This window comes from Oryctolagus cuniculus, chromosome 1, assembly GCF_051225735.1.
Source record: "Oryctolagus cuniculus isolate XC-2025 breed Fujian yellow rabbit chromosome 1, ASM5122573v1, whole genome shotgun sequence".
Taxonomy (NCBI): Eukaryota; Metazoa; Chordata; class Mammalia; order Lagomorpha; family Leporidae; genus Oryctolagus; species Oryctolagus cuniculus.
This window is the reverse complement of record NC_142867.1, coordinates 150,602,146-150,628,112: the sequence shown is the minus strand read 5'-3', so window position 1 is coordinate 150,628,112 and position 25,967 is coordinate 150,602,146. Positions and strand designations below refer to the sequence as shown.

Here is a 25,967-nt window from a genome sequence, read left to right as displayed (position 1 = left end):
ATAAGAAGCATGGCCCAGAAAGTTTACAAAAAATAATTTAGGACTATATTAAGCTATCAAATATAACAAGGAAAATATTTGTTTATTTCATCCAGTTCTATCTCTCAGTAGATGAATCTCAAAATTCAGGTTCCAAATTTATGTCCACTTTTCTCTATTCAACTTATTGATTTTCAGTTTTTCATAGAATCATTTTGGCAGAGGTGAGGCCACCTTCCAAATATTTTGTCCAAGGCTTTAAAATGTCCTCAATATGACCACACATCACATTTCTCTCAGGCAGGATAACAGAGATTTTTAAATTTCAAGACAATGATTAGTATTTTAATTTGAGAAACTGTGCCTGAAACGTAACTTTTTCCTCCTTACTTTTTGCACTTAAAAGAAAGGACCCTGGATGGTAGTATGGAAGAGGGATATAGTTGGAGGTGTTTCATTCACAAGAGTGGTTTGTAATGTAGTCAATTTCATTGTTTTTTTTTAATTCTAGATACTGAATCTCATGATTAAAGTTTAAGACTGTCTTGTAGGTATGAATTTTTAGGAAGGGAATTTTTGTCTCAATATTTCTTTAAGTTATAAACTACAATAAGCAATTGTTTGTGTCATAGTCTGCTAAGAGTTAAAATTCTTAATGAACAATTGTGTTTTAGGATATTAAAAACTTCTCCTATGAAGGAAATTAAATGCTGTGTTTTCTGTGTTGGAAAGATAAAATAATTGAATTTTATAGAAATCAAAGAAGTCCTAACAAGATATAAAATGATGATGATGATGACAAAAGAGGAAGAGGGAGACTGAGTGACGAAGATGATATAAGCTAACCATGCAGAGGTTCTGCTGTAAGGACCCTGTGTACCCTTAGCAAATGTAGTCCTTAAATAATGCTATGAGATAGCTTTTATTATCTTTATCATTTTACATATGAAGAAATCGAGTGCCATTGAAGCCAACTAAGTTGCCAAAGATCACACAACAAATTAGGGTGGAGCCAAGCTCCAAACCCAGGACTGGAAGAAGGCATTTAAAATGTGTGGAAAATGGAATTAAAAGCTTAATTTATTTGGTTGCAAAAAATGTTAAATCTATGCACATTACTTGTGCCTCTAACATCTCAAATAATTAACTTATTAATTATGCATTGTGTTCATGACCTCTGTTCCTACACCATAAACTCCATGAGGGTGGGGAATCTGCACTTTAACCACTGTGCATATATCAAGTACTTGGCACAGAGTTAGCACCCACCAAATACTTATTGAATGAGTGAATGAATGAAGTCATGGCAGTGTACCAGATTGTTTAAATGTCTAAACAAGCTTTTCCCATGTGTGGGAAGAGCAGCACGAAAGCAGATCATCCGTGTTCACATTTGGACGGCTGGATGATTTGTCAGGAAAATACACGGAACTGTGATTTGTTTTCCCCTGGCTTATCTTTTATTGTGTTATTATTTCATTTATTTGAAAGAGAGAGACAGAGCACTCCCATCCACTGGTTCACGGCCCCCGTGCCAACAAAAGCCAAGGATGGGCCAGGCTGAAACTCAGTCTGGATCTCCCATGTGAGTGGCAGCATGTTTTATAACAGAAAGTTATGAAGATCTTAAGAAACCAATAACAGAAAGCAAAAGTAGATACCTATTAAAAATACAGTAGCCTTTTCAACGGAAATGTTAACCCTAGTATCCTTGGGTATGCCACGTAGCTCTGAGACTAGATCACTTTAAGACTTTTTTTTAAGATTTATTTATTTTGAAAGTCAAGAGTTACGGAGAACAGGGAGAGCAGAGGAAAGCAAATCAGGAATGGGAGTCAAGGGCTGCCGCATCAAGTTTGAAGTATTAAGTAGTATGAATAGTGTGAACATTTGGTAATGAGAACAAGTCAGAATTGTTTAATCTGACCCATTCCCAAGCTGCCTCCAAATGTGCCCCCAGTAAGCCATTGGAGAGTTGTTCGAATGAGAATCTCCAGTTGGAATAATTTCTCTAAAATAATTTAAGTTATTGAATTTAATCATTTAACCTTAATATGATGATATAAGTGAATGCTACACTACAAATTTGTGTAGTTTTAGAAATAAAAAAGATTTCATTAGAACCACTTCCTTCTCATCCCACAGGTAAGAAAAAGATACTGAGAGTTTCAGTGATTTGCCCAAAATCGTCAAGTCAACAAATGGCATAAAAAGAATTATAACATGTCTTTTTTTGTCAAAGAAATTTTCAATATTTCTTTAACAAGTTTACCCTTCTATTTCCTGTTTACTTTCACCCCTTATTCCTGTACCATTCCCAGTTCACTCTGTTCCTTCCTGCCGTGCTTATTCAATTGTATGTGTGTGTCCTTTATGTGTTTCTTCATGCAATCGCAAGATAATACAAATTATTATTTAATCCCTTTTAAAGGCAAAAATAACATGCAGACACTGCTTTGTACTGCTGTTTACTTAGCTGTCTTTTAAAAAAGATCCCTTACCCATTTCCCTAAATTCCCCAGTTCCTATCTTACAGAGAAGGATATAATACTTACAATGTTCTTTTCTTAGCAGAGAGTGGAGCTACGGAACAGGGTTCTTTAATCAGTTAGAAAGGCAGTAGTAAATTGTCTACAGAGAACAAAAAACCTGACTTACAAAGACTCAGACTAATAGGCATTTTATTCTTCTCTTCTAACAGAAGCCCAAGGTAGGTGGCTGTTGGCATTGAGTCATCCGCTCAATGATGAATCAGGAGCCTGGGTATTGCTTTCTCATGCTACCATTCTTCAGAGTCGGCTTCTATTCTCCTGCTATGCCTTGCAATTGTAAAAGGCTATTTAGTTTACCTTTGGTGGGGGTAGGGTGGGGGTTGGGAAAATAGGATTCAAAGGCCCCCTCTACAAGCAGCTTTGCAACATTGTTCAGGAAGAAAAGCCCTCACTGCCAGCCTTCCCAATACACCTCACTGGCCAGAACTGAGTTATGTGCTTATTCCAAGACCAATCACAGGCCAAGAAGAATAAATAAATTATCCTGGCTGGTATAACCCATCAGCTCGAGGACTGAGGGTAGGATCCTAAACTCCCAGAGGTCCACACCTCTTTACCTTCTGAACAAGGCAGGGTTTCTTAAGCAAGAAAGAAGATCTGGAGGAGCTGGCATTGTGGCATAGTGGGTTAAGCCGCTGCCTGTGATGCCGGCATCCCATATTGGAGCAGCAGTTGAGTCCTGGTTACTCTACTTCTGATACAGCTCCCTGTTAATGCATTTGCAAAGCAGCAAAAGATGGATCAAGTGTTGGACCCCTGCCCAAGATGGCATTCCAGGCTACTGGTCTTGGCCTGGCCTAACCCCAGGGACTCCAGCCATTTCAGGAGTAAACCAGGGGAGGGAAGATCTCTCTCTCTCTCTTGTCTGCATAACTCTGCCTTTCAAATAAACAAATAATTCTCTTTTTTAGTTATAGAGAGACAGAGGCAGAGAGAGAAAGACAGAGAGACTGGGGGGGAGGGTCTTCCATCTGCTGGTTCACTCCCCAAATGGCCACAATGGCCCCATCCAGAGCCAGGAGCCAGGGGTTTGTTCCCTGTCTCCCGCATGGGTGCAGGGGCTCAAAGACTTGGACCATCTTCTAGTGGCCTGGCCATGGCTGAGAGGTGGTTCGGAAGTGGAGCAGCCGGGACTCGAACTGGTGCCCTTATGGGATGCCAGGGCGGCAGCTTTTACTCACTATTCCACAGCAGCAGCCTCACGAAAATTATTTTAAAGTTTTTTTAAAAACTTTTATTTAATAAATATAAATTTCAAAAGTACAACTTTTGGAATACAGTGGTTTTTCCACCCATAACCACCCTCCCACCCACAAACCATCTCATCTCCTACTCCCTCTCCCATCCCATTATTCTTTAAGATTCGTTTTTAATTATCTTTATATACAGAAGATCAACTTAGTATACACTAAGTAAAGATTTCAACAGTTTTCACCCACACAGACACACAAAGTGTAATGTACTGTCTGAGTACTAGTTTTACCGTTAATTTGCATAGTACAACACATTAAGGACAGAGATCCGACATGGGGAGTAAGTGCACAGTGACTCCCGTTGTTGATTTAACAATTGACACTAAAAGTCAGGAATGACTATTAGGTGACCAACAGCCAATGCCTGCTAGAAGCTCTGAGAAATTGGGACTTTTATGTCTGATATTGTAAAATTGCATATTTTGAGGAGCATGGTGGCTCTATTAGCTGTTGAGAATATATTACATCATATCACAACTTGTCTTATTAGGTGCCTTTACCTTAATATATTCCTTCAGACACAGACAGAAGAAAATTTAGAGAAGGGACTGTGGTGCTGTGGCAAAGTAGGTTAATCCTCTTCCTGAGGCTCCAGTTGGAGTCCTGGCTGCTCCACTTCCAATCCAGCTCTCTGCTGTGGCCTGGAAGGCAGTGGAGGATGGCCCAAGTGCTTGGGCCCCTGCACCCTGCAAGCTCTGGCCTTGCAGCCATTTGGGGAGTGAACCAGTGGGTGGAAGACCTCCCTCTAGGTCTTTCCCTCTCTGTAACGCTACCTCTCAAATAAATAAATAAATCTTTGAAAATTTTAGAGGAAAAACCCAATGAAAACAAGAAAATGAAAGTTTTGGTGATAAAATTTCACAGATCACTTGAAAAGAAGAAAAAAAATGGAATATCACTTGGATAGACTGGGGCTATGTCAGAATATAAAATCTGTGATCTATTAAGATTATCCCAAACTATTCAAGAAATACAGTTGTGCACTACACAACAAAATTTCAGTCAATGGTGAACGCATATGAGGGTGGTCATGTAAGATTCTGCTGTCTAGTGACACTTCATGTGTCTTCATTTGTGTAACCATACTCTATGATGTTCACACAATGACAATATCGCATAATGATGCATTTCTCAGAATGTCATTCAGCAAAATATGAATGTGTATATGCAAATAGATGTATCCTGGTTTTGCCCTTATTAATATTTATTAGTTAGAAAGGGAAAAGGAATAAGCTTACAGTAGAGAAACCTAGCAGACTTCACTCTAACCAGGGAATCAAAGTTAACATCATAGGTCATGGTCATGAGATAAACTGAATCCATGTGTCACCTGAAAGACTATCTTGCTAAATGTGAATAATGTACATCTGTTCATGAGGAACCATCAGGCAAGTCCAAATGAGGGCCATTCTATAAATTAACTGGCCTGCAATCATCAGAAGTATTAAGGTTATAAAAGTTAACAAAAGAGAGGAACTTCCAGGGTGAAAGTGAGACAAAAACTCAGTGACAGCTAAATGTACTTTGTGATTCCAGACTAGATCTTTTTGTTATTAAAAACCATTATGAGCACCATTAGTAAAACTTGACTGGAGTCTCACTGCTAGGTGGTAAGAATGTACTCATGTTAGTTTCCTGATTTTCATGTTTATAGGTGTATTTTCTTATCATGTAGGAGAATGTCTTTTTGTAAGAAATAGACAAAAAGAATTTGAAAGTGACAAAGTATTATATGCAATTTATTCTCAAATGGCTTATAAAACTTTTTTGTATTATTCTTGCAAGTTTTCTGTAATTTTGAGACTATTTCAAAATAAAAACACTTCCACTATTCACTTAATATACATGGATGCCAATTCTTTGTAATGACTACACAGCATTCCATCATAGGGAAACAACTAGTTGTCTATTGACATTTAGATTACTTTTACTCTGATGTTACTACAAACCATGCTGCAATGAGTACTTGTACACTATGTTATTTTGTACACGTTACTTTAGCCATAAAGTAGGTATCTAGAATTGGAAATTATTTCAACTGACTTTAAATGGAAAACTGCTATGATTTCAGTGTGTCCCCCAAAGTTCTCGTGTTGGAAACTTGATCTCCAATGTGGCAGCCTTGGATGTGGAACTGACAGGAGGCATCTGGATCGGAGTGGCACGACCCTCCTGAATGGATTAATGCCATTATTTTGAGAGTAGATTTCATTTTTTTAAAGATTTTATTTATTTATTTGAGAGGTAGAGTTACAGATAGTGAGAGGGAGAGAGAAAGAGAGAGAGTAAAAGAAAGGTCTTCCTTCCGTTGGTTTACTCCCCAAATGGCCGCGACAGCCAGAGCTGTGCCAATCCGAAGCCAGGAGCCAGGTGCTTCAGACTGGTTTCCCATGTGGGTGCAGGGGACCAAGAACTTGGGCCATCTTCTACTGCCTTCCCAGGCCACAGCAGAGAGCTGTGGATCAGAAGAGGAGCAGCCGAGACTAGGAAGCAGGCACCGCAGGCGGAGGATTAACCTAGTGCACCACAGCGCTGGCCCCAGTTTCATTATCTTGGGAGTGAGTTCCTTATAAAACGGCAAATTGGACCCTCCCTTGCTGTCTCTCACCCTCCTTTTGCCCTAAAGTTGGGATAATGCAGTGAGAAGGTTCTTGCCAGACACTCCTTGATCTCAAATTTAGCAGTCTCCAGAACTGTGTGCTATTCATTACATATTACTCAACCTGTGGTATTCTATTATAGCAGCAAACACAGACTAAGACAGAAACCACATTCCAAGAACCAAGTGCACAAAGCAACATGATGGAATATTCACTAGCAGTATTTGTAGGCTGACTGAATAATCTGGTTAAAAAGTTTTCATTCATTGATCGAACAGGTACCTTTTGGTTTGCTACCATACAGCCAACCTGTGTTAGTTCTAGGAATATAACTGTAATATTTGCCTTCAAAGGACATGAAAATGTCAGAGATTTAGCACAATTAAGTTAGTTAATCTAAATTTTTTCTAATTTAGGGTATGTCTTAATATTGAAAAATTTTTTAAAAGATTTATTTATTTATTTGAAAGGCAGAGTTAGAGAGAAGCAGAGGCAGAGAGAGAGAGAAAGAGAGAATTCTTCCATCCGCAGGTTTACTCCCCAAATGGCCGTAACGGGCAGAGCTGGGCTGATCTGAAGCCAGGAGCCAGGAGCTTCCTCTGGGTCTCCCACGCAGATGCAGGGGCCCAAGCATCTGGGCCATCTTCCACTGCCTTCCCAGGCCATAGCAGAGAGCTGGATTGGAAGTAGAGCAGCCAGGACTCAAACAGGTGCCCACATGGGATGCTGCCACAGCACTGGCCCCACAATTGACAATTTTCAAACTGAGGTTTAAAAAATGTAATAGTGGGACTGGCACTGTGACACAGCAGGCAAAACCGCTGCCTGCAGTGCCAGCATCCCATATGTGCATCGGTCCAAGTCCCAGCTGCTCCTCTTTTGACCTAGCTCTCTGCTGTGGCCTGGGAAAGCAGTAGAAAATGGCCCAAGTCCTTGGGCCCCTGCACCTGGGTGGGAGGCCTGGAAGAAGCTCCTGGCTTCTGGCTCCTGGCTTCGGACTGGCCCAGCTCCAGCTGTTGCAGCCATTTGGAGAGTGAACCAGCAGATGGAAGAACTTTCTGTCTCTCCCTGTCTCTGTCTGTAACTCTACTTCTCAAATAAATAAATAAAATCTTTTTAAACAAAATGCAATAGACTTTTCTCCCCTAAGGAATGTCTAAACATTTTTTCCAACATGGAAAGAAAATACATAAAAAGTTTTAGATGCTTTACTAAAATCACTTATCAGCCTTAGTGTTGCAGTTAATTTGTTAAATTTGGCATTATTATGGTGATCTCAAATAAGTCCATTTGCAGTTTGATGCACTGATTCCTCTGTTTTATCCCTACATTTTGAGGTTTCACTGTGCTTCCTTAGATGTCAGTTTTGTCACCCAGTTTCTGAAAGCTAGAGAACAATAGTCCATTTCATAAAGAACAAAACGCTACTTTCAAGGCTGTTTTGTCTGCATATTTGCCAAAAAAGAATTCAGAAGTAAATACATTCATAAAAATATTTCAAATATAAGTGGAGGCCACTAAAGACACCCACTCCAGGAAGTTGACACTTAGAGAGCTGACAAATTACATAAATGGCCTTTTATGGATATTGATACCAGCTGTGCAGACAGAGGAGGCTCTCCACATAGAATTTATCAAGGAGAGCAGAAGATAAGTAATTGTGCAAATCTCAGAGTATTCCTAGCCAGTGTTGTTAAGGAATGAATAATAACAAACAATTAAGGCACCAATTATAAGGGAAAAATAATCTCTGAAGGTTAAAAAAGTAATTGCTCTAAATAGAAGACTTTGAGTTGGATCTAGAGCTATAGTCCAAATTTGAAGTCAATCTCTTGGTTTTAAAGAGCCAGGCACAACTCGGGGTGCAAAGCAGTGTGGGGGTTGAGAGTATAGCAATGGCTCTGGGGTGTATCCTTGGTATTTTACGGTGGAAACATCGTATGAATCAATGATTTACCTTCTCCAAGGTGTGAGTCTGATTGTGGCTACCCAGCCTCTCTCTAGGGTTTGCTCTCACACCACCCCCACCACCTCCTTTTAGCAGAGAAGACAGAGGATAATACTGCTATATTTTCATAAGAAGGAAGCAGAGGGGGAGTTGGGGAAATAGAGGCAGACAGCAAATGAGGCAGCCTATTTATAAAGGTGGTTTCCGCTTTAACACATCTCTATGCTACCAGCTCTTCCAATGTCAGTGATGCTCAAATTTTAGAATGCACCAGAATCACCTGGAGGCTTGTTAAACCAAAGAATCAAACTGCAATTCTGATCTGTAGGTCTGAAGAGGGGCCGATAATTCCCATTTCTAACCAGATCCCTTGGAAGTTTGCTGCTGGTAGCCACAGACAGCACTTTGAGACGTACTGTCCTATTTTATCTGTCTGGAGCTTCTCAATTACCTCACAAGGTTTCAACCAAGGCTGAAACAGTAACTAGAGTACTAGTAACCTGCCCTACATCAATTAGTAAGTAGGGAACCAAACTTCTCTGCCAGATTTTATTGGGTTCAAGCCTGTTGTTCTTCCCCTCCCCACCTCTAACTCTCCTTTCCTTCACAGCTGTCTTGAGATCTGCAGGGAGACGGAGCTCCGAGCTCTGTATGCAAGCCTAGCGCTCGTAGGTGTGAGGGTGGGCTTTAAAGAACATCATAAAGGGGCCAGTGTTGTGGCATGGTGGGCTAAGCTTCCGCCTGTGGAGCCAGCATCCCATGCTGTGGCCAGCATGGGTGCCGGTTCTTATCCCGGCTGCTCCTCTTCCAATCCAGCTCTCTGCTATGGCCTGGGAGGGCAGTAGAAGATGACCCAAGTGCTTAGACATGTGGGAGACCTGGAAGAAGCTCCTAGCTCCTGGCTCCTGACTTGCAGTCATTTGGGGAGTGAACCATTGGATGGAAGACCTATCTCTCTGTCTGCAACTCTACCTCTCAAATAAAATAAAATAAAATAAAACAAAACATGGGGCTGGTGTTCTGGTGTAGTGGGTAAAGCTACCGCCTGTGATATTGGCATCCAACAAGGGCACTGGCTGGAGTCCAGGCTGCTCTACATCCAATCCAGCTCCCTGCTAATGACCTGGGAGGGACAACAGAGAATGGCCCATGTGCTTGGTCCTCTGAACCCATGTGGGTTCTTCCTGACTCTGCCCCGGGCCAATGTGTCCACTTAGGAGGGGAATCAGCGATGGAAGATCTCTCTGTGTCTCTCCCTCTCTCTCTCTCTCTGTGGTTCTGAGTTTCAAATAAATAGATAAATCTTTTTAAAAATCCAATCTATTAATTGAAGAACATGTTGTGTCTCTGAGTGTTTCTTCTCCAGAAACCACTGCGACTCCCAGCTGAGTAGTTCTTCACTCTGGCCCCAGAGGTGAAATCCGGGTACTGCATGTGCAGCTGCTTCTCGCACATTTCTCTGACTTAGGTTCAGAGTGAATGTCCAGCTTTCCCGCATGCCTCAGAAAGCATGGAAGTGTGGAATCTGCTCACATGCATCCTGCCTTGGATGCCTTTGTCAGGGACTGCCAGCTGCCCCCTTGCCCCTTGCTTGCATGCTCTCCCTCCTGGCCTCGGTACTCCCTAGTGGTCTTATCTGATGTTTCTCCACTGTGCTCCTAGCAAGTCTTTCCCTTTTTGTCATAAACATTTCCTCCTGCTATGGCTGTCTTGCCAAACCCTGCTTCTGACTTTGGATCATAATTTGAGTGCCTTCACTTGCTGCCATCCACTTTGGGATAGAAAACAAAACAAAACGCCCACAACAAGTGTTCACTTTCAATACATCTGTGCTTGAAAATTAATTATTTTCTCTAAAAGTAGTACATAAAAAGTCAAGATGCTTGTTTTTGACCACAGGAAACATTTTAACCCAATGCTCATTGTGTTTTAAAGGGTAATATTCATCCTGTAAAGTGAACAAGGTTTGCTCAAAAAATCACATTAAATGCGATCTTTGATATTTACAATATTTATATTCCCATATTGCAATGATCAAAAGATGGCTAGTTCTGTTTATATTATTTTTCCTTTTTAAAAATTAATTAATTTATTTGAAAGACAGTGTTAGAGAGGGAGAGGGAGAGACAGAGATTTGCCATCCGCTGGCTCACTCCACGGATAGCTGCAAAGGCTGGGGCTAGGTCAGGCAAAAACCTGGAACTTCACCCAGGTCTCCCATGTGGATGGCAGGGGCCCATGTAACTGGACTATCACCCACTGCTTTCCCAGGAGCATTAGCAGGGAGCTGGATCTTAAGTGAAGCAGGCAGGACTCGAACAAGTGTTCACATGGAATGCCAGTAGTGAATGCCTCGGTTTAACTTGCTGAGTCACAACATCGACCCCAGAATTTATATTATTTTTCTACATAAAAGGGTTTTTTTTTAATGGTGCAGTAGTAAACATCTATAATAAATTTTTCCCAACTAGGATTCCCCAAAGTAGGACCTGACAATCTTCCCAAACTTTCTCATTTTTTCACATTTTTTTTTCTGACAGGCAGAGTGGACAGTGAGAGAGAGAGACAGAGAGAATGGGCTTCCTTTGCCGTTGGTTCACCCTCCAATGGCCACCGCGGCCGGCGCACTGCGCTGATCCAAAGGCAGGAGCCAGGTACTTATCCTGATCTCCCATAGGGTGCAGGGCCCAAGCACTTGGGCCATCCTCCACTGCACTCCCTGGCCACAGCAGAGAGCTGGCCTAGAAGAGGGGCAACCGGGACAGAATCCGGCGCCCCGACTGGGACTAGAACCCGGTGTGCCGGCACTGCAAGGTGGAGGATTAGCCTAGTGAGCCGCGGCGCCGGCCTTCACATAATTTTAAACGTTACTCTTAATTGACAAATAATAATCATTAAATAATAATATGGATTGAGTAAAATGTGATGTTTTGCTATATATTTATAATGAAAATTATTAAATCAGGCTAATAAATAAATGTATCACCTCACATACTTGTCATTTTTTGTGGTGAAAACATTTAAAATCTATTTTGGTGATTATGAAATATATAATGAGTTATTATTAACTATTGTCACCATCTATTCATGGATAATTACAATTTATTCTGTATTTCTAACTGAAACTCTGTAATCTTTTTATTTATTTACTTTGTAAATTTTATATTCATTTTATTTGAAAGACAGAGGGGAAGACAGAGATAAAGACAAATAGAGGTTTCCCATCCTCTGGTTCATCACCCAAATGCCTGAAACAGTGAAGGTGAGGCCAGTCTGAAGCCAGTAGTAGGGAACTCAGTCTGGGTTCCCTTCATAGGTGGCAGGACCCAACTAGGTAAGCCATCATTCGCAGCCTCTTAAGGTGGGCATTAGCAGGAAGTTGCAATGAGAAGCAGAGATGGGCCTTGAACTCAGACACTTTGACATGGAATGCAGGAGTCCCAAGTACCATCTTAACTGCTATACCCAAAACCCATCCCTGAACTCTTTAAAAATGTACGTATGGGTCCGTCTTTGTGGCATAGCTGGTTAAGCCACTGGCTGGGACCATCAGCATTCCATATGGGTTCGAGTTCCAGCTGCTTCACTTCTTTTTTTTTTTTTTTTTTAAGATTTATTTATTTATTTGAAAGGCAGAGTTGGGTAGGGGGAGAGGTTTTCCATCTGATAGCTCACTCCCATGTGGCTGCAATTGCCAGAGATGCACCCATCTGAAGCCAGGAGCCAGGAGCTTCTTCCAGGTCTCCCACACAGGTGCATGGGCCCAAACACTTGGGCCATCTTCTACTGCTTTCCCAGGCTATAGAAGAAAGCTGGATCAGAAGATGCCAGCACTGCAGGCAGAACCTTTACTGGCTACACCACAGCACTGGCCCCTGCTCCACTTCTCATCCAGCTCCTTGCTATTGCACCTGGGAAGGTAGCAAAGGATAGCCCAAGTACTTGGGCCCCTGCAACCATGAGGGAGATCCGAATTAATCTCCTGGCTTCTGGCTTTGGCCTGGCCCAGGTCTGACCATTGTGGCTATTTGAAGAGTGAACCAACAGATGGAGGATCTCTCTTTCTCTCCTCTCTCTGTAACTTTGACTTTCAAATAAATAAATACACCTTAAAATAAATAAGAAATTGTGTGTGTATTTAATTTACTTGAAAAGTAGAGAAACACAGAGAAAGAGACAGATAGACAGAGAGATCTCCAATCCTCTGGTTTACTCCTCAAATGCCTGCAACAGCCAGAGTTGGGTTAGTTTGAAGCCAGGAGCTGGGAATTCAATCAAGATGAGTGACCCAACTACTTTAGGCATTCCCTGCTGCCTCCCAGACACAAGTATTGAGTGGGTAGTGGAGCCAGGCACTCCCATATGGGATGCAGGTATCCCAAGTGGTGTCTTAACCACTACACCAAAGGCCCATACCTGAAATTTTGTACTGTTTGATCAATGTCTTCTCTTTGGCCATCCATACTCCTCTCCCAATGTCTGGTTAGCACCATTTTACTCAACTTCTATGAGCTCAGATTTCTTAAATCACACAAGCAAATGAGATCATGTGTTGAGATCACATGCCCGGGTTATTTTACTGAGCATAAGTAAAACAGATTTATCCACATTGTCATAAATGACCAGATTTCCCCCTTTTTAAAGGTGAAATAGTATTCCATTGTGTGCAATATACCTTATTTTCTTTATCTTTTCATCTGATAATCACCACCTAGATTGCTTAGCCACTATGAATAATGCTGTAATAAACACAGGGTGCAGATATCCCTTCATCATACTGATTTCAACTCCTTTTGATACACACCCCAAAAGTGGGATTTCTGGATCATATGGTAATTCTACTTTTACTTTTCTGAGGAACCTCCAAACTGCTTCCCCACACGGCTGTATTAATTTACATTCCCACACACAGTGCACAAGCACTCCTTTCTCTCCAGCCCCCTGCTGACACGTATTACCATATAGCCATTTTAACAAGTGTGAGGTAGAATTTCATTGTGGTTTTGATTAGTATTTCCTTGATGATTAGTGATGATAAGCTTGGCTCTTACTATATCTTCTTTTGAAAAATATCTATGTAGGTCCTTTGCCCATATTTGATTGGGTTATTTGTTTTCTTACTAATGAGTTGTTTGAGTTCCTTACACTTTTTAGATCTCAGCCCCTTATCGTATGTATGGCTTGCAGCTATCATCTCCTAATCTGTGAGTTGTCTCTTTACTGTTTGCTTTGCTGTGCAGAAGCGTTTTAGTTTGATGCAATCTCATTTTTTTCCCCACTTTTGCCATTATTGCCTGTGCTTTTGGGGTCATAACCAAGAAGTGTTTGCTCAGACAATGTTGTAGAGCATTTCCTCTGTTTGTTCTAGTGACTTTACATTTTCAGGTCTTACATTTCATTCTTTACTCTCTTGTGAGTTGATTTTTGTTTAATGGGTGAGATAAGGATCTATTTTGATTATTCCCACACATGGATATCCAGTTTTCCCAACACCATTTATTGAAAAGACTGTCCATTCTAGGCCGGCGCTGCGGCTCACTAGGCTAATCCTCCGCCTTGCGGTGCCGGCACACCGGGTTCTAGTCCCGGTCGGGGCGCCGGATTCTGTCCTGGTTGCCCCTCTTCCAGCCAGCTCTCTGCTGTGGCCCGGGAGTGCAGTGGAGGATGGCCCAAGTGTTTGGGCCCTGCAGGGGTGACCAGGGAGACCAGGAGAAGCACCTGGCTCCTGCCATCTGATCAGCGCGGTGCACTGGCCGCAGCACGCCAGCCGCGGCGGCCATTGGAGGGTGAACCAACGGCAAAGGGAGACTTTTCTCTCTGTCTCTCTCTCACTATCCACTCTGCCTGTCCAAAACAAAACAAAACAAAACAAAACAACAAAAAAAAACTGTCCATTCTCCATGTGTTCTTGTTACCTTTGTTGAAAATCAGTTAGTTGATCATAAATATGTGGGTTTATTTCTGGATTCTGGACTGCTCCACAGGTCAAAGTGTCTGTTTTTAATGCCAGTACCATGCTGTTTTGATTATTATGACTTTGTAATAGACTTTGAAGTTAGTGGTGTATCACCTCTAGCTTTCTAGCTTTGTTCCTTTTGCTTAAGATTACTTTGATTATTCAAGATGTTCCATATGAATTCAGAGTCAGCTGGCCTAGTGACGAATCCTGCCTGGCTCTACCTTGTCCTCGCCTCTCTGAATTGCAGACTACTCATTTGTTCTTATTGCATTAGCTTTATTTCATCAAATAAAAGTAGCCTTGGGTTGTTTAAAATGCACAGTTAAGGAGCAGGCATTTAGCCTAGAGATTAAGACCTTTATATTACAAATCAGAGTGTGTGATTCTGTTCCCAGCTGTGGCTCCTGCCTCCAGATTCCTGCTAATGCACACCCTGGGAGGCACTGGTGATGAGTCAGGTAATTGGATTCCTGCTACCCACAAGGGAGGCCTGGACTGCAATCCCAGCTCCCAGATTGAGCCCAGCCCCAACCATTGCAGGCATTTGGAGAGCAAACTAGCAGAGGGGAGCAATCTGCCTGTCTTTGTCTCTCTGTCTCTCAAATGAATAAACAAAAACTTAAAGAAACACAATGCTCAATTATTTTATGTTCTAATAACAAATTTTCCAAATGCTACAATTGTAAGATGGCAACCATTGGGGCTAGCGCTGTGGCGTAGCAGGTAAAAATGCTGCCTGCAGTGCTGGCATCCCATATGGGTGCCAGTTCGGATCCTGGATGCTCCAACTTCTGATCCAGTTCCCTGGTATGGCCTGGTATGAGAAAGCAGTAGAAGATGGCCAAAATCCTTGGGCCCCTGTACCCATGTGGGAGATCCAGAGGAAGCTCCTGGCTGCTAGCTTCAGATAGGCCCAGCTCTGGGCCGTTGCAGCCATCTGGGGAGAGAACCAGCAGATGGAGAGCCTCTTTCTCTCTCTCTGCCTCTCTTTAACTCTGTCTTACAAATAAATAAATAAATCTTAAAAAAAAAAAAAAAAAGATGGCAACCACTGTGAATTGAAGGCTTGCTTCCAAAATATTAAAATGTGAAAAATGCTCCTCTTCAAATAAATACAATATGATGGTGTTTACCAAAGGGAAAAAATATAACATAAAGGAAAATCCAATGGTCATTGAAAATAAGCAAATATAAGTGAAGAAAATCAGACTGGCATAAAAAAAATTACGGATGGAATTAAAAAGATAATGAAGAGGCTGGCGCCGTGGCTTACTTGGCTAATCCTCTGTCTGTGGTGCCAGCACCCCAGGTTCTAGTCCCGGTTGGGGCACCGGATTCTGTCCCAGTTGCTCCTCTTCCGGTCCAGCTCTCTGCTGTGGCCCGGGAAGGCAGTGGAGACCTGCATGGGAGACCGGGAGGAAGCACCTGGCTCCTGGCTTTGGATCGGCGCAGCGTGCTGGCCGCAGTGGTCATTTTGGGGGTGAACCAACGGAAAAAGGAAGACCTTTCTCTCTCTCTCTCTGTCTAACTCTGCCTGTCAAAAAAAAAAAAAAAAAAAAAAAGATAATGAAGATATAATGGGATGGAAATCCAAGTATTTCAATATCTGCATAATTTTGATGAAGAAAATGTAAATGGTTTGTGCATATTTGTAAGTGAACAAAAAGAATTAGGGTTACTTCCCTGGAATGCTGCATTGGTGTCACATAATGTTACCAAGTGCCCACTCCCCATTTTAGAATGACATATAGCAGAGAGTGGCAGCTGTGGCAATCTAAGTTACACACAGAGGCAGCCAGCACTGGGGACCACCCAACTGGGCTAGAGTACAGACTACCTCTGAGTGAGCTCCTGGGTGAAGTCAAATGAGGCAGTGACATAAGAAGGCCTTTGGGGAAGTCTGGAAAATACATAAACCTAAGCCCAGATGCCTGAGAATTCAGGGGAACTGTGGGCATGTTTAATTCTCCTGCTGACCCTGGTGACACTGAGATCAAAAACAATATGTGGACCCAGATTGCCTTCACTTTTCCACCAACAAATCTGTCCTAGGGGAAGAGTGCCAGGAGGAGGAAATGCGTACTGAAAGGAGAGAGAGGCACCCTTCAGCAGCCCTTCTTGGGGATGAGAGGAGAGCAGGTCAACCCGCCCTCACAACCACGCAGGAGGGTGGGGCAGGGAGTGGAGTGTTGCTGAGGGAGCAAACACTACCTCACAGAGGTGTTGTAAGAATTAATGACATCGCGTCTGGTGCACGGTAAGTGCTCAATAAATGTTACCTATTGTTACGTGGGAAAAAATGCTTTGTCAACCATAAAATGCTATACAAATATTTATATTGTGTAATTTTTTAAAGTACCATCATGATTAGATCCTGGTTCTTGAGGCTTGCAATGCAGCCCTCTTTGCAACATGCCACACTATGCCTATTTCATGCACTATTACTTTAAATTGAACCTTTTTTCAATAAACTGCATTATATGTACTTGTTCATAAACAATATTTTTGTGCATGGGTGCTGTGTATTTCTCAGATATTTCCATAATACATATACACAATGTAACACACAAACATAGATTTTTCTTTTAAGAGCAAAGCTTGAACAGTTTCTCTTGAATTTTATTCTGTCATTTGACTACATTACATTTCTGATGTTCAATTTGCACTGAGTACATTATGGACTTCTCTAGGGAACAGAAAGAATTTTTTTAAGTAAACATAAAATGCTTTGATAAATCAAAACATGTGAATGAGATTTCTGTTAAAAATGTTCCAATCTGTTTTGAGACTAGAAATAAAGCTGTATTTAACATAATAAAAACCCATCAACTTAAAGGCAATAACAAAATAACAACAATATATTTCATACAGAAATAATGCATAGGGCATATTTTAAAAGGTTATACAAATGGACTTCAAAAACTTCATGGAAAATAGAATTACATGTTAGTGCACATTTTGCATGAACTTTTTGAAACCCTCTTATATAAAATAAAATGAAATATTGGAATTTAGAAGCTGTTTTTAAAGGTGGGGGTAGTGGGTGTTGTGGTGTAGCCCACATCCCATAGCAGAGTACTTATTCAGCTCCCAGCCACTCAGGGCTCCCAAGCTTCCCACTGATACACCCTGGGAGGCAGCTGATGACTGCGGAAGTGCTTAGGTTCCTTCAACTCCCCTGAGAGACCCGGATGGATTTCCTGGCTATTGGCTTCAAACTGCTCCAGACCTGGCTGTTGTGGAATTTGGGGGACTGAATCATCAGATGGAAGATCTCTCTCTGTCTTTCCCTTTCTCTCTGTCACTCTGCCTTTCAAATAAATAATACATTTTTTAAGCTGTTAAAGTCTGTGTTATCTGATTTAAGCTGGCAGTGAGTATAAACTATTTGGAATTCATACATAACAGCTTATATCATAAACTTGCCATAATATCACTCATGCTGAAAAGTTGATAATATCCCAAGTATCATGGAATCTCACCTTAATGTTAGCTGCATGAGAACAGGGACCTTGCCTGGTCCATTCACAGTTGTATTCCCAACATCTACAATAGCATCCAATATATGGAGAGGAGAGAGAGAGAGAGAGAGAGAATATCTTCCATCTGCTGGTTTATTCCCCAGATGGCTATAAGATCCTGGGCTGTGTCAGGCCAAAGCCAAAGGCCAGGAACTCTATCTGGGTCTTCCATGCAGTGGCAGGACCCCAGGCACTAGGTCATCTTCCACTGCTTACCCTGGCAGATTAAGAGGGAGCTGAAGAGAAGCTTAGCAGCTGGGACTTGAACCAGTGCTCATATGAGCTGCCAGTGTCTCAGGGGGCAGCTTATCCCACTGTGCTACAACAGTACAACAGCAGCCCCCCAATAAATATTTATTAAATAAATGAATAATACATATAGATATTCAGTGACTTTTTTTTTTTTTACAATCCCAGTAATAAAAATTCCAGATACACAAAAAACAATTAGGGATTTTTTTTTTTTTTTTTTTTTTTTTTACAAAAAGGCTCCTTGAGCTTGCAAGTTTGGTCCAGGTCAAAGTGAAATAGACTGGAGATCTAAAGCTCTCAACTCAGCTAACCAACCAGCTGCGTGTTGTAAGTCACACAGCCATGCCATTTCATTTCTCTGAGTTTCTCTTTCTTCACTCTGGAAAGGTATGGGGCATGAGACAGGGAAGGCTGGAACTAATGTTTCTGAGGGTCCTTCTAATTCTAAAATCCTATCACATTGTGAGATATAAAGCGTCACCTCAGGACATTTATGTGTATGTTTGCTCAATTTTATTGTGATGAAAATAAAGAAACTTGTAGCTGAATCACTAATTCAGAAGAGACTGTTGGCTATCCTACAAAACCAGCTCTCTCCTTCTTTTCGTGTATAGAGCTAGGCCACATTACCCATTGCTATGGTTTGGATATTGTTTGTCCTCCAAAATATTCATGTGTTGGAACCTTGGGCTCCAGGGTAATGGTATTGGGAGGCGGTAGGATCTTTAAGGCCTAGTGGAGGAGCCTCGGGTCACTGGTAGCACTGCACTGGAAGGGGGTAGGGTATTTCTTGTAGGACTTTCTTTAGTCCTTGCAAGAGGATTGTTATCAATCCAGAGCCTGGCCCCACCCTGTCTCTCTCTGGTTTCCTGTGTCCAGATAGAATATCATTCCTCTTACACACATTCCTATCATGAGCCATAGGGTCCCTCTCAGAGCTGGTACCATGTTGTTTGAACTTGCTGCCTCCAAAACTATGAGTTAATAAATTTCTTTTCTTCGTAAATAGCTAGCTTCAGGTATTTTGTTATAGTAACAAAATGCTGACTAATACACCAATTCTTTTTCAGTGAGGTAGCTAGTGAAAATGTCGCCTGTTCCAATACTGTGCAATGCATTCACTGTTTTATGTCTTATTTCCCCTTCCTAGAGATCAGAATGCTCTTTGGTTTATGAAAGATTCTGAGAAATTCTGAAGTAGTCTATTTGCAGTATTTAACCTAAATGTTTCAAAGTCTATTGGCATTCTATGAAATGGGTGTTCCATGGAATATACAGGGAGAAATGCAGGGTTAGATCACTTCTCAAATCTCTTCATGCATCTACAGTTCAAATGTCTGGAAATAAGTAAGAAACACACTTATTCATTTATTAGATAAAAGTGAGTTAACCTGGTGCTTCTTAAACTGTAATATACAGACAGATCACCTGGGAATCTCATCAAAATGCAGATTCTGATCCAGAAAATCGGTGTAGGGCCTGATATTCTGCATTTCTAAAGAGCTCCCAGGTGATTTTAATGCTGCTGGCCCACAGACCATTCTTTGAGTAGCAAGGATCTAGACAACATAAGTACTAATCATACTTGTGTACATTGTTCATTGCTTTTAGTCAATTGATAGATGAGGATATGTTACTGCAAGTAAGTTTTAATTCTGTATTTAAAGACCCATTGGGAGCAGCGCTGTGATAGTGGGTAAAGCCGCTGCCTGAAGTGCCGGCATCCCACATGGGCGTCACTTCGAGGCCCGGCTATTCCACTTCCAATCCAGCTCTTTGCTATGGCCTGGGAAAGCAGTGGAAGATGACCCAAGTCCTTGAGCGTGAGAGGTCCGGAAGAAGTTCCTGGCTCCTGGCTCCAGATCAGCACAACTCTGGCCACTGCAGCCATCTGGGGAGTGAACCAGCGAAAGGAAGACACCCCCCTTCCACACCTCCGCTTCTCCTTCTCTCTCTGTGCAACTCTTTCAAATAAATAAATAAATCTTTAAAGAGAGAGAGAGAGACATGTTCTGAATTTGCTGCCTCACAGTAGACAACATCAGAATGATTTCAGAATTTCTCACTATGGCCTGATGAACTCCGAACATGTTTATTTATTAGAAAAATGTACGAGAATCTGTTTGGGATTCTGCACCATCATGAAATCTCTTCCCAATTTAGAAATTTAAACAGGGACAGGGTTTTCAATAAAGACACTGATGAGCAGTTTGTAATTCAACCCAGCAGATTAATCCAGCACGCTCTGGATGAGAGATGACTAAAGTATTTTCTCTCTGAAAAAAAGCACGCCCACCCCCTTTTTTGTGTGTTCTAGTTCAGATCTCAACTTCTTTGGCCTATGTTTCAAGAATCACCTTTACTACTGTGCTCTAACAGTTCTACAGCAAACTTTTGTCAACAAAACATAAAGGCATGTGAGATCAAGTAGAAAGGTTATAAGGAGATGAGCTTCCAGGAGCATGAAAACTTAATGAAGTTACTTCCAACAATAAAAACGAGGCAAAGTTTGGCAAGTGCTAATTAAGGAGTTTGACATGTGTGAATCTGTTTCCAATTATGAAATCTGAGTCCAATAATGCATTCTTTGAACTTATTTCCAAAGTAACATATTTGGTTTTATGACAAAATTTCATACCAATCCCTAAATAAAAATAATTTGTAACTTTAATGATGTATGAGAGGGAAAATATCAAAGGCACATGACATGCTTTCAATGAAAACTAATAAAAATGATTTAAAATTGTAAGTATCTGGGGGAAATTCATGGTATAACATTATCCAAAGTAAAAATACAAGAAAATATCTCCTTTCTGTGAGTAGACAAGGAAACAGAATAAGTTTTGTATATGGGGTCATAAAACCAGTAGTGAATTTTCCTTTTATTTAGAGATCTGTTAACACTGTATTTCCACTATTAGTGGAGATCTATTTAAAATAAGTCTATTAAGCTAGCTCTTGCTAATGAGTCTGCGGAATCAGTACTAGTTAGGTCAATGGGACTTAGAAAAGTACCATATTTTTTAATATATTGAAGTGATAAAATGCTGGTTAATCAGAACTTTGTCAATGCAATGTACAAGACTAAACTGTACATAGGAAATAGAAAACTCATCAGAAAATAGATGGCACTCTAGGGTAAATGTTGTATGGAGTTTAATAGTACTATTTATAAAGGTGTGGGCAACGTATAGGGTAGGCATGGAAACGGCAGTTCCAGGGGGAACGAGGCAGCAGGCAGAGAACTGTTTCCCATTGGGCCTGAAGGAGCAAGGATGGGGCAGTCAGTGGAAGCCAGGGGACTCCGAATGGGAAGGGCCACCAAAGGGAGGGAAGCATGAACAGCATCCTGAGATGGGAGCGTGAAGAGTACGCAAACCTCACATTCATCATGCACCCTAATCATTGATCTCAACCAGAGCCACAGGGGCCTAGTCATACAGATCATCCCCCTGGGCCCACAGCAGCATAGAGAAGGGCTGAACATGGATTTGAGGTACACGCAGACAACAAACAGGGAAAACAGGCTCTACAGCAGTGCTGAAAGAGGATCTGGGCATGTACACGTGAGTTCACAGGGGGCTTATGCTAAGGGCTTCAGGATAACGCTAATAAAGAAAAATAGACCGAAAGGCCCTTCTGAAAACCTGGAGTATTGCATAAACATGTTTATTGCTCCTTATGTGCAAGTGTACCCATGCTATGTTTGTTTGGCTGAAATAAAATGTTCTAAGACATCCTGAATGTTTCTTTGCTTTAATAATAGGAGAGAATTAATAGCAAGAGAGAATGATCTTAAAATTAGTAGGATCTTTTCAGACTTTTGTTAAAAAATTTCTCCTGAACACACTTCCGTGTGTCAGATTCTATATATACATACACACATACATAATTAATAAGTCATCCATTTGCCCTCATGGAGACTTTCTTGAACTCTGTGTGTATGTGTGTGTTTGTGTGTGTGTTAAATGTATACACTGTTGATGATGGTGGTGGTGAATATGGTGATAACAACAGCTATTTACTGAAAGCTTACTGTGTGCAAAAGTACCAAGGAAGTAGGTATTACTATTATCTTCACCTTAACATTATATAGATTTAAAAAAAAAAAACTGAAGTGCAAGGAAGTCCACTGATGTATTAAAATCAAATCACTAGAAAGGACTGAGGTTTGGAGGCAGGCAGATGACAGAGCCTGAATCTTTAGAAACCCAATTTTCTTTCTCTATGGAAAAGTGCATTATGTTTCATTTTGATATTGAAAAAGCTGATTGGTGGTCTTTAAAACTTACTCTTGAACACCGGTCAAATAAAACATAAAACTGCCAAAGATGATGGAAAAGCAAGAGGAAAAAAACAGTAGAGGCAGAGTAAACTAAGGGGAGATAGTAGATGAGGAAAGTTCTACACGATTTCAGTGCACTTGCCTGCTCCTGCCACTCACTGACGTTCTCCATTGTGTTTTTCCATATGAACTGGTATTTGTCTTTCTTGAATGATTGCTGCAAACATTTGAGAGCTAAGTTTGATCATTTTATTTAATCTGTATTAAAGTCCTACATACAAAACTCTGATAGAATGGTTTTGCCATGAGCTTTACACTTATCTCATGTTAGATGTGTTCAAGGAAATTATAAGAAATATAATAGAATTGTGTGATATGCATAGGGCCACATTAATGTGTCAGTGCAAACCTGCTATACTAATTGTTGAGATAATTCTTATAAAGCATACTGATCAACGAAACCAGTGACTATTCATATCACTCAGATTTCAACGCTTAAAACATTACAAATAAATTATAAGTCTCACTATACTTTGCAATTTCAAGGGACAAGTAGCCAATTATAGATGACTCAGGCTTCTCCACAGAAGAAGTGTCTCCATCTCTGGACTGCTTTGCCCATTTTTCTACTCATCAGATGGCTGTCCAAAAATATATATAAAAACGGAACCCCTTCAATAAGTTAATTTAATGACCTGCTAACAGCTTTGACAAAAAGGTTGGTGATAAAATTAAGATATTTATGCAAAATGACATATTGAGGTTAACAGTAGGATTCAATTATCCATGATATCCATTAGCACGAAGGCTGAGTAGTTGCTGTAAATTTCCTAAAGTTTGGCCTGGCCCATAGCTTAAACCATATTTAGCAGAGACGAGAAAGAATTCACTGGCTTCAAGCTGATCTGATTTGCCTGGTGGCTGTATGCCAGTCTGCTGGTACAGATGTGTGAACCAGGCTGCCGAGGACAACCCTGTATATCCCTCAGCTTTGCCAGGTGCCAGGAGAGATGTCATCTGGGCCAGGTCTCGGTTTCTGCGATAACTTTCTGTAGTGACCATTTGTTGTTTTTGCCTCTCTGGGATCCCCTTCTCTTGTTTTCTAGGTTATAAGGCTTCACATTTCCTTTGGGAAGCTAGTCTAGCACCAATCTCATATCACATAGTTTGAGATGGATTATGCAATCTATGCTTAGACTAACAAAGCACTGAATTTCCTTAGCCACATTGATTTGCTCAAAGCTGGGCACATGAGCCAGGTCTACTCTAGCATTAAAATTCCATCCATCTGGCACATTGATTGTTTTATAGTTGTGCACAAACCATCATAGTTGATTCTGGGTGTTAGGAAGGTTCACCAGTAAGAGAATCTTTTCTGTCAAGATGACTGGCATTAACAATGATGTAATCTTAGAGCCATAGGGCACCCACAAGGAGTTCAAGAATGAAGCTCATGAATGTAGTACAGAGAAAGTCAAGAAACTAACACCTGATAAGATTGGGCACTTGGATTAAACTTTGCCTGAAGATAGGAGTACTAGCTTTCCGTTGTATTAGCCAATTTATCCTTCTGTTGGCTTAAATGAATTTGAATTGGGTTTTCTTTTGCATGCAATAAGATAATTCTAAATAATTTATTTTCTGACTGAATTGTCTCAGTTTCTAATTTTTCTAGAAAAATCTCCCATTGATCTCTCTTTTGATCTAGCACTGTCTTGTCACAGAACGTTTAACAATAAATCTTCAGTGCTTAGCTTGACAGGCACAATCTGGCCTCTGCCTTAACTTGGCCAGCTCAGGCATGTGGCTTAGCAGCATGAGGCCAATTGGGAGGGAGCAAAAATAGGACTTGGATGGGAAGTGTTTGGGGTGCTGTGGCCTGATTGGAAAAAGGCAATTGTAGTATCTGGGAATGGTGCCCTATGGTCATTTCTAAAATCAAAAATAAAATAAATGTGGCAGTTCGGAGACATAAAGGATATATTTCAGGGATATTATTCTGGAAAATCCGATAATCAGAAGGATTAGGGACACTACAGCTAAAGGGCAAGGTGAGCTTCCCTGTCCTTTGGTTCTTGGACCTGGTTGGAAGCAGGTAGGCTACCAGCCATACAGTTGGGCCACCAGATATGACTCTGGAGAGCACTAAACTGCACTTGGCAGGGGAATGCAGGCCACTGCCAAATGCACTAACTCTGTTGACATTTACTCAAGAATTCAGTTGGTCCCAGATCTGTGCACATGAGCCTTTTAGTAGCCTCAGCTGAAGAAGACAGACAGAGAAACAAGGTAGCTTCCAACAGGTGCAGCTTACCTTCCAGCCCTGGGTGAGGTTGCATCCCCTGGCTTGGACGTGGCTTAAGGCCCAGGTCTCCCACCAGCTGTATGAACTTAAGGAAGTGTTTAAGTTACCTATGCCTCAGTATTCTCAACTACAACATAATTATTTCCCCAGAAGCTGTGATGACTACATGAAAAATGTGTGTCAAATGCCTAACACAGAGTAGACACCTAGTAGACGCTGTTTCTCAATACACTGCTATATGGCAGATAAGCCAGTTGCATCTTTCCTACATAGAGCTAGTGCTCCACACCCCTTACACATTTCATCCCCCCCCCCCCCATATCATTTTCCCCCTGTCGGTTGCCCTACTAAAATTCTACTCATGCAGTAAGATTTAATTCAAAAGTCACTGCATTCATGATGACTTCCTCCCAACAAAATGGGATCTTTCCTTCAGTGCTAGCTTTTTGTAACAGACAGAAACCACATATAGGGCAGTACTTCTTAATCCTGGCTGCATATTAGAACCACTTGGAAATCTATTAAAAATATTGATGCCTGGGCCCCAATCCCAGAAATTCTGATTTAATTGGTGTGGGGTGAGGCTCAAGCATCAGTATGTTTAAAAAGCTTCTCAGGTGATTGTACTGTGCAGCCAAGATTCAGAACTACTGATTGGTGAATGAGAATACTCTTAAATAATGTTTATCAACAAAGGCTAAGATATTAATAGCTTAAAGTTTTAATAGACTAATATTTAGAATACTCGCATTTTTATTAAAAGCAATGCAATACTATGATGCAAGAATACAACAATAAATAAGATTTTTAAAATATCTAGCCTAGGCCGGCGCCGCGGCTCACTAGGCTAATCCTCCGCCTAGCGGCACCGGCACACCGGGTTCTAGTCCCAGTCGGGGCGCCGGATTCTGTCCCGGTTGCCCCTCTTCCAGGCCAGCCCTCTGCTGTGGCCAGGGAGTGCAGTGGAGGATGGCCCAGGTGCTTGGGCTCTGCACCCCATGGGAGACCAGGAAAAGCACCTGGCTCCTGGCTCCTGCCATCGGATCAGCGCGGTGTGCCGGCCGCAGCGCGCCGGCCGCGCCGGCCATTGGAGGGTGAACCAATGGCAAAGGAAGACCTTTCTCTCTGTCTCTCTCTCTCACTGTCCACTCTGCCTGTCAAAAAAAAAAAAAAAATCTAGCCTAAAGGAATGAATCACAATTTAACTCAGGAGGTATAGAAAGAGCTTGTGAGCATAAAATATGATAAATGATTGGTGCCCTAGAAATGTATCTACAGTATATTAGGAGCAAAAAGAGTGAAAGTCCACTAAT

At 41.4% G+C, this 25,967-nt stretch overlaps 1 long non-coding RNA gene across 6 annotated transcripts in view; it reads right to left on the bottom strand.

Annotated features, from left to right (window-relative positions):
• Nucleotides 1-25,967, bottom strand: part of LOC127491296 (uncharacterized) — a 97,664-nt gene that overhangs the window by 50,923 nt on the left and 20,774 nt on the right. For 3 of the 6 annotated variants that reach the window (XR_016236606.1, XR_016236593.1, XR_016236588.1), the window contains exon 3: nucleotides 18,323-19,401. The exons of the other annotated variants lie outside the window; for them this stretch is intronic. This is a non-coding gene — a long non-coding RNA (uncharacterized LOC127491296). Of the gene's footprint in view, nucleotides 1-18,322; nucleotides 19,402-25,967 lie in introns of those variants that run through there. 6 annotated transcript variants of the gene reach the window in all.